Here is a 10,489-nt window from a genome sequence, read left to right as displayed (position 1 = left end):
TGTGGCTATGGAGCTTCCTATCTTAGTAACAGTCTGGGCGTAGGTCTTTGTCAAGCCGAAATTGGCCCTTGGGTAGGAACAATACCGCCGATTTCGCCTGGCTGAAGGTGCATCCATTTCTTGCCTTGTACTCCTGCACGGCAACCTCCTGTTTCCACACTGGGCAGTCCTTGGAGTAGGCTGAGTGGCCAGCGTGACAGTTTGGGCATTTGAATTGGGCTGTGCAGCCCTTGTCCTCATGGCCCTCTCCAGCACATCTGGCACACACAGTGTACCTCTTGCAGACTGTCACGCCGTGTCCATAACCCTGGCACTTGAAGCACTTGAAGCGGTTTTGACCTCCTCACCATCCCTGCGCCTGGTAATGCGCCGGGCATTAGTGACTTCTTCAATGCCCACCACTATTTCCTTCTCGGAACATTCCAGTAGGTCCCTAGAGCTGATTACACCTCTGCTGGTGTTCAGACTCTTGTGTGGCATGACTTCCAATTGGAGATCACAGAGTCTTCTGCATCTTAAAAGCCCACCAGAGTGTATCTTGATATCTACTTCTACCAGAAGTTCCATCGAATTGTGTAGCTTAGACACACTCTTGGGCTCTCCCACTACTGACTTGAGTCCCTTATAGATAATAAAAGGGCTCAACTTTGTCTGGCTTTTTCCCTCCTCTGTGCACCTGACCACCAGAAATGATGGCCATGTAGCACAGCTTTTAGAGATCTCGTCTTGGGTAAGTAGTGTTGTGTGTGTTTTTTTGTCCATGTACGTAACTAGTAATTCGGCACCTGTGCTTCCCACCCGCCATCGTCCATCCAGAGGACGGGCCATTCGGAAGTCTAGAATGAGCCCGTCAGGGCTACAGAGGTGCTATACTCAGTCAGCTGCTGCATCGGAAATGTGTCCGATACAGCAGCTCCCTGATTGACCCTCCAGCCACCATCCTCCAACATAGGTCTTCGACCTATGCTGGTAGCTCGGCATGACCAGACGACTGACCCAGCGTGGGCCATCTGGGCCTGAGGTCTATGGGAACTTGGGGCCAAAGTATTCTGTTGTGGTGGTTTATTCTCAGATAGCCACCACTCAAACACCAGGATCTCTTTATCCCCCCTTACTCGTCGCAGTCCACTGCAAACGGAATGGTCTAGGACATAGTGAGATTTTTTAAAGATAAGGAGACAGAGTGATGATCAATGAAGGCAGACTGATGAAAAGAGGAGGCAGACATAATGATAGAAAAGAAGTAAGGCACTTTTGAGCTCCAAAAGTGCTAAGGAAAGAGGAGCGCAGTTTAACGTCATGTCTCGGGACGAGAGAGGCGATGGACAGACAAGGAAAATAGCTAAACGAAATTTCAACGTCGTTCTTGAGGAAGGGAGGAGAAACTACCGCACCAAGCTGGAAGACTCGATTAAGACAAGTGACATGAGACAGGCGTGGGGCATCATGAACAAAATGGCAGGAGCTCAAGTCAAATGTAAAAATAATCTTGCTACAAGAGACGAAAATACATTAGCCAACGAGTTAAATGATTTCTATTGTCGCTTCGACACGAAAGATTTTAATTATCTAAGATTCAAAGCCCTTGAGGATGTCAATGTTAACAACCGTTTAGAATTAGCGATTACTAAAGAGCAGGTCTATAACATTTTCAAAAACGTCAACCCAATGAAAGCTGGTGAGCCTGATGGAATAGAAGGGCGAATCTTAAAAGAATGTGCTGAACAACTAGCTGAACCTTTCCTATATATTTTTCTACTTCATTACTAAACAATGAGATACCACCTGTCTGGAAGTCATCTGTAATTGTACCTGTGCCAAAGGTTTCCAAATTGAAGGAAATGAATGACTATAGACCTGTTTCACTTACTTCCATTGTGTCTAAATGTTTAGAAAAATTGGTTAAAATGTTTCTTCTGAATGATCTTTGTAATAAGTTAGACCCTTTAGACCCTTTACAATTTGCTTACCAAAAGAGTAAAGGTGTAGATGATGCCATCCTTAATATTTTAAATTGTGTCTTCAAACATCTGGACTTACTTAACATTTATGTAAGATTGTTCTTTATTGATTTCTCATCAGCTTTTAACACTATGCAACTTTATTTACTCATTGAATAGATGAAAGCGTTGAAGATTAGTCCATACATAATACTGTTGGCTAATGAATTTTTTTATCACGCTCATATCTGCAATATTTTAAATTTAAATATCACTGCCTGGTATGGCAATCTGAGCATTAAAAATAATAATAAACTTTATAGAATCCTAAATGCTGCTGTTAAAATCATATCCATAAAACAAACCCCATTTGGGCAGTTGATTGAGATAAACATCTATAAAAAAGCTAACAAGATCCTCAAAATAAAGAATCACCATTTGTGTCAGGATTTTGTGATTTTACCATCACAAAAGATATACAAGACACCGATAGCAAAGACAAAGAGACACAAACACTCTTTTGTTCCCCTGGCAATCAAATCATTAAATAAGAACAATCTGATATAAACTTTGTCACTTGTAAATTATGAGTGAGTCTGGTGTGAATGTACACTTTGGTTTCTTATAGTTATAATGTTTTTTGGTTGGTGTAATGCACAAATTGTAAGACAAATTTCCATACGGACAATAAAGATTATTATTATTATTATTATTTTTATCTATTTCTAAACGTTTGGCTGTTTCTCGCTCAATGGAAAAAAAAACAACAACAATGGAAGTCAGAAAGCTATGTGTCATAGAAATTTTTATATAATTTTTGATCAATCAAAATTTCGAAAATGACCGCTATCATATGCTGAACAAATTAATACAGACAAAGAGGGAAATAAGATGCATGCTGTGAAAATGCAAAACTTTATGTTGTCTATGATAAAAACAGCCAAAATCGCAAGTAGTGTGTCACATTTGGTATTCTTGGTTTTCTTCTTTGGTGGCCCTTTGGTAACCCTAAACCATCACTTTGCAGACATTGCTCAATTGTAACATGCTCCTTCTCTTTAGGATTATCCCCCTATAGCCACATGGGCATATCTTGAGGACCGCTCCTTCCCTTAGGGGGCTCAGCTCGAGCTGGAGCTGCCTTTCGGGATAGACACTGATTAGACCAATGCTGGTCCAGACTGCAGTGCCAGCAATGTTGCCTTCTCCCCGGAACAGTTACTAGAACTTTGTATATCTTGGGATCTACTTCGTAGCGCATAATGTGTGTAGTGCGGAATAGACAAACCTTTTTTCACATTGATGGAAGAAGCCCACTTGTCGGATGTGTCAATTGGTACCACCTCCACCTTGGATCCTTCCTCTGCAAACATTTGAAAATTTCCACGATTCTCCTTTTGGCTCTAGAGGGAAACCCAACATTACGTTATTTTGTTTTTTTCCTCTTCTATTGGACGACCTCGATCCTGAAGGTCTCATTCCCAAAAGACTTACCGACAAGTCTATCCCTCACTCTCACCGATATCGGCACCAAGAACCACGTATATGGGTTTTGAAACCGGTACAGGGAGGTGACATCAGCGGCAGATTTCTTGAGAGCCCATGGAGCTTTTCATGGCATTACCGCCAAACAGCTTTTAGAGAAGAGTCCCCATGGGATGGACAATGCCATTTTCCATATCTTTCTTCTCTATTAGGATTGTCTGAAAAAAAACATTCCTCAAATATATAAACACACAGGAAATAAAAGAGCAAAGGAAGTAAGACGCGACTGAGAGAGTACACTTACGATACCTAGGTGTTATAATAAATGAAAAAAACTGTCATGGAATCCACATATTGATGAAACTACAAAAAAATCAAACAAAGCTTTAGGGTTTATTAAAGGACATTTCTATAAATCAAATAAGAACATAAAACTAAAATGTTATTTAACCTTGGTTAGGCCAATAATAGAATATGCATCCTCTGTTTGGGACCCCTCAAGAAAATATTAAGAAACTGGAACACAAAATAGAGCACTGAGATTCATAATAAACGAATATTCACATTTGACTAAAGTAACACCTTTAGTAAAATCACTAAATTTAGAAAGCCTTCAGGACAGAAGACTCAAAAGTAAAGTAACAATTGTACATAAAACACTGAACCATAATCTTTAAATACAAAAACAAAATTTAATAAATTACTCAGAAAGACACAAAAATAAAGGCACATTCCTCGTCCCATATGCTAGGACAAATTTGTACAAATACTCCTTCTTCCCTAGCGCTATTAGAGCATGGAATGGGTTGCCTGAGCTAGCCAGGAAAACAAGTGACTTGGCAGAATTTAAGTCATTGGTTAATATTGTAAATGATGTTAAATTGTGTAATGTAGAAGAATGAGAATGTCCTGGAATGCTGGGTTCTTGCTTCCTGGAGTACTTTTAACACGTGACAATTATATACACTACAAACTGACTTAAGTCCGTTTCAGCAGAGAAATATAAAGTTTATTTTACAACATAATAATAATAATAATACTGCACTCCTTGTTAGTGCTACGAGTCAATCCTATCCGCATAACAGAGGTATCCAATATATCCAATACGTTAAACTCTCTAGATTACAAATCACGTCCGTATCTCAGCGGGTAACACTGTACAGAATAATCCAGAATAATAATATATGACTCAAAAAGAACACTGGCATCAACTGCCTAAAAGATACTTCCTAACTGTAAATACTGCTCGAATTTTCTAAGTCGCTACTGTCCGTCCCGGACCAAAATACTACATGACCACCCGGTCTAAAGGATACCACTTGACTTGACCACCCGGTCCAAAGTATACCACTTGACTGACTTGACTGAACTCAAAGTCAATTTTATTCATTCTACTTCCTGTTTTCTACATCAGGAATTCCACGCATCTTTTAAACTCTTAACATGACGTGAACATTAAATTAGGCTATGTCAACTGATGCAATGTCTAAATTACAGAATTCCTACCAAAAGAAAGATAATCATACCCTGCATGTTATAAACATTTTATCTAGCCTTGTCTTTTAAACAAAGACTTTGAGTGTAGTACGATGAGGCTTTCTTTACCCATATCATGCTAGAATGGCATTAGAATAAAACAATTCTGATTCGGATTGGTCGTGGCATAGGAAATAAACATACTCTGTGTCTCTTTGTGTCTCTCTCGGTATTCAAACTTATCACCAGTTGACAAAGTTTAATTTTGTAAAAACTTTCGACATTTTCAAAACTAGAAATAATAAAAACCTTTCAAAGTAATAGTTCATTTTATCAGGATTAAAACATATGAATATTTGAATTAAAATACTAAACCCATTTATCTTTATTGTTTTCACGTCAGTCACTTCTGTATAAAGACCCTCTGTAACTGCAATAGTTTTCTCCTGATTGTAAAAATCCGGTGTGGTTCATGTTTGTATATCCAATACAGTGGACAACAGCGCCACTACTTCCTGGACATGTGCTGGTTAAGTAGGTAATCTTGTCATAAATAGCTTTCGATGTGTGTCTGTCCAGACGTTGACCAAGACTGATCTTTTTACTACAACCATGAGGATGTGACACAATAAACATAAAATCATCATTATTAGCAGTTGTATTCACCTGTCGATTTAATGTAATATGACTAAATTCTGTAGTTTGTTTACAAGTTCTTCATTATGTGTTTCAAAGTCAATGAAACATGTGTCTTCGTGTACGTCTTGCTTTACAGAACAACGAAAATCATGTTTTAAAACAACCTCTGGACTATCTTCCGTATCATAAAATACTCTCAGGGTCGTGTACTCTGCTTCTGATACATCAAAAACAACGCTTGTGGCTGTCTGTACTGAAACATTCCATTTACAGAGGACTGCTAATTTGTAACATAGACTCACCTTAACAATCATTCCACTTCCAGTTCTCAAACAATCCCTCCCTCTCATGTCGTAAAAAAAATAAGGGACCTTTGTGTCTGGCCAACACTTTGGTCTGTCATGACGGGTCTTAGTTACACTTATACTTACTGTCAGGTTAGATGCAGCTTTAATAAATGCGTACATATCAGTATTTTGATGAGCTTGAGGAAGATGCTTGATACTGAATGTTTGTATGGGTATAAAGTTTGTATGACCTGGATTCTTCTCACAGTTTGCCAAATGTCTAACTAGGTCAGCCTCTCCAAGTGTAGATATTTGTTGTTCATGGTGACCTAATAATAAAAGTATGTACGATAAAATAGTCCTATTTTTTTTTAAATTACAAAATATAATATATCGTCTATATATTAGAAACTAAACATATCAATATAATGCATTGAAATGGTTCCTAATTTTTTTACCTATATTACGTTGACTATCTTCAATACATTTAACATCAGATAGACCTGTAGCTTGATCGTGACCTTCTGAAATTGAAAGTGCTCATCAGTTAAACGTTTCTAAGCCATGCAAATGACTTTAATGCACTTCATTGCAATTTTTTTAGGAAAAATTTCTTTCTCTTTAAAAAAACAACAACTATTAAACTATTGCATTTAATTGGCTGATAAAGCTGATTTTTAAAACATTACAAATACGTCACAAAATAAATATTATTTAATTATACTGTCTACAACTTTAAAAAGTAGATGTCACAGTCTCAGTTGACATTGCCTGATTTAATGTTCACCTTATGTTAAGAGGTTAAAAGACACGTGGAATTCCTGATGTAGAAAACAGGAAGTAGAATGAATAAAGTTGACTTTGAGTTCATGTTTATGGCGATTGTACTCGATAAGAATTCATTGGTTTTGCCATTGGTGTTTAGAGAGACGCACTGCCTGTGTCCAACTTCATTGTCAGCGAATACATTATGTACATTTTTTTACATGGACAAACTACTCGGCCATGGCTACGATGACTGCTCCGTGATGGGTAGCATTTAAAACTGTGTTTAGGCATGGAAAAAATATTCTAAAGCAGACGTTGTCCGTTGCGAGTCCCACAGACTTAAACTTGTTATTATTGACCTGAATGCCATTTCAGATATATGTAATGCTGTTGGTGTCATTCAGAAAATTATCTATTTCTTCTATAAGAGAGAGCGTGATGCTAAAATTACCTCTTTTGTGTGAGACATTATGGGCTGAGAAATACGAATTTCTTCGCGCGTTAAGTAACAACTTTGAGAAGATCTTTGACTGTTTGGCGTATTTTAAAATAACGGCTGTAAGTGAAACCTGACAAACTGCATATGCGTAATCTGTGACTGCTACTCATGTGTTGCTGATTTGTCTTATTAATTGTCAATTATTCATCTTTTAGTGAAACAGTTTCCGTGATGTAGAAGTCTGTCCATCTTAGCATAAGTGGCCGCTTAACAGCAAATCAGCAGTCACATTAATGACATAAATGCCAACTTGGATATTATGAGGAACACTTCAAGGATGGCATCTTGAGGAAGGCGAGACTGCTGGCGGGCAAAAAGGGTATTGAGTAGGTGCTACCGAGAATTTGTAGTTAGTTTCTTCTTTCACGTTTCGCTTTTCAAGCAATAATAATGTTCAGTTCAACTTTTTTTGTCTACATCCTTCAATGATGCAAGAGCTGCAACATTATGAAGAATATCAGCACTGCAGATAAGCATTCATGGACGGCTTGTCCATCGAGACAAGAAGCAATTCAGTAGTAAAGTTATTGACAGTTTTGGCAGCGTTTGCATTTTTTGTTTGATCAACCGTCGTGATGCACGGATCGCACAGATAAACTGACCAAAGTGTACAGTACATAGTTTGTTCACGTGTTATTTTTTGTTTTGCTTTTATTTCATGGACCAAAGTTTTTACTGTGAACTTAATATCACAAAGGTATGGGTGGCGTAGTGCAATATTTCTTTTCTTTAATATTCTTTGTATTAAAAAACTTGCATTTACGCCTTTGAGCCATGAGTGACGACTTGCACCCACCTGCAAAAACTTCTGCGGGCGCCCATGAAGGGTAATGAAATGTAGAAAAACCAGCACACAGCACACATTGCATATGATGGAATGATGAGGAGGGCCCGACAGGCATGGCTGATAAGATAAGGCAGTTGACACACCTCGTTAATGAAATGGAATTAACCCAGTTGCAATGTGTCTCAAAAGTAGTCATCGGCACTTAAAAGTATTTAAGTGAACACGTGGCTGAGAAGAAAGAGATATACAAAGGACAAGTAAAAAGATAATATGATAAGCAAGCTCGGGATTTATCAAAACTCCATCTAATATAAACTATTTATTACTTAAGCCCAGAACAAACAGGATGGCAAGGAACAATAATCTCCAAGATCTTATAAGAACAAGGGAGATAATGAAGACTTCTACATATGCAACATATTTCATATTCTGCCAAGGAAAACTATTTTGAAAAACACTGGTGTATATGATGGGAATGTCTTGGATGATGATAATGAAAGGCCAGATTTTTCTTCTAACCGTTCTCAACATAGAACACAGTCTGAAGTAGTTTCTTCTCTAACAGACAATAATTGCGAAAGTAATAAGCCAACAAGAACAAGTACTCTAGAAACAAATAGAGTCTAGACCATTCTGGCATACATATTATGGTGTGTACTTAGAACTCTGTTAACAACCTTAATATGTCAGTTGTGATATTTATTTTATATGTGTCAAACTCTCAGTTGAATTTTTTTTAGTTTTAGTTGTAACAATGTAACCATATAAAATGTGTTATTAATTTTGTTATTTTAATCACAAAGATTTTCTGATTTAAGATTTGTTGGCTATAGAAAAGGAAGAATGTTGATGTGCATGTTATATAGGTTGTATTGCTTACAGTTAGGAGTAGCATCCCTTGTAATTGATGTTATCAACCAAGATGGCGTAAGAAATCTATGGTGTCAAACAGGGTGGAGGACACGCACTAACCATGAGATATATCAATTGTATGAAGACCCACCAATAGTGACCGAAATAAAAAAAGAAATAAAAAAGAACAGACTACGTTGGGCAGGTCACCTTGAAAGAATGTCAGAGGAGCGAAAATCGTATACAGGCAAAAGGCAGATTACCCAAAGGCAGACTCCAAACGATATGGATGGATGATGTGGAAGCAGATTTACAACAGCTTGAGGTTAGGGATTGGAAACGAAGGGCCCAGGAGAGATCTGAATAGAAGGATGTGTTGAAACAGGCCAGAGCCCTCCATGGGCTGTAGCGCCACTGGGATGGATGGATGGGCGTAAGAATAAACAGATCATGTGTCGTTTATAGCCAACACTAAGAGTTTATTATTAATCGTTTATGTTTATGTTAATCAACACGACACAAATGTATTTTTGCATTCAGTTGCAATTAAAATAAATATGAAGACATTCATGCACTTTTGGCACATCGTCTTAGGTAGAAATCATCAAAGCAGGACGTTTTAGTGCAGCTGTTTTTGCGCATGAGACGTTTTGGCGCATGAGGCGTTTCGGCGCGAAATGTTTTGGTCACGTTTTTTACGTTGACATCGTCTGCCCCATAGATCGTAATGTCTGAGAAATGAACTTTTATTTTTACTATTTATGTTCATTGTATTATTTCTTTAAAAAGAATGAAACATAGCTATGTTTTGTATGTGTGTTTGTGTCTAACGTTATTGTCATGTACAGAACAAGAATTATTTGTGTCCGTTATTTTTGGTATTTAAGTTTGTTATTTAATCATTGTTAGATGACTAACATTACACAAGACCTGTCTGCCATTCGTAAGTCCAAATAGTCCAAGTTATTTTTTTTTGTGTGGCGGGAAGGGGTTGAATGTATACTTTCTTTTTCTTATTATAATGCTGTGGAAAATATGTTAATTAAACATTTTAAATACATTTCTAAGCGAAAAACTATTAGTAGTTCTTGTACATTATAGTCATAGTCTAGTTTGACATTGAGTGTTATTTGTTCACCTTGGGTAAAGAAGGTGGAAAGCACGAGAAACCTCTGATAGAGAAATAGGAAGTGAGAGTGACTAAATTCACTTTAAGTCAGTAGCAGTCGTTCTTTGTGACTTGGGACAGTACACATATTTTAGTAGCAATTTTCTTAGGTACTTGGAGCAGAACAGACGATTTGAGATTTGTATTATTACTCGCCTGTATGTACACCTATTCTAGAGCACTTATTACATTTGATATATTTGATACCGCTGTGATGTGGAAAAATGATATCAGAATGTGTGTTTTAACACCTGGATTATGTTTGTGTAACTACTATGAAGTTAAAATATTAATTAATAAACGTTATTTTGGCTGCTAAAGTTTTAAAGTTGAATATGATGTAATATTCACTATTAATGTTTGTTACGTCTTAGGTGTAGCTCAAGGATACACGAATCAAGCATTCTACATCTTGGTGAGCAGGTCCATTCTACTCATTGATAAAAATACGTCGTATACATTCGGTAGCTAGTCTAAGTGCAATATTTATATTTGTCACCTAATACTTACAATTATAAATACGTTCTTTTTAGAAATTATTTTTATATCTTCTAACATAACGTATTTAATTGGAACTAATGTTCATTA

This window comes from Biomphalaria glabrata, chromosome 9, assembly GCF_947242115.1.
Source record: "Biomphalaria glabrata chromosome 9, xgBioGlab47.1, whole genome shotgun sequence".
NCBI lineage: Eukaryota > Metazoa > Mollusca > Gastropoda > Planorbidae > Biomphalaria > Biomphalaria glabrata.
The sequence above is the reverse complement of the archived record's forward strand: the minus strand, read 5'-3'. Positions refer to the sequence as shown.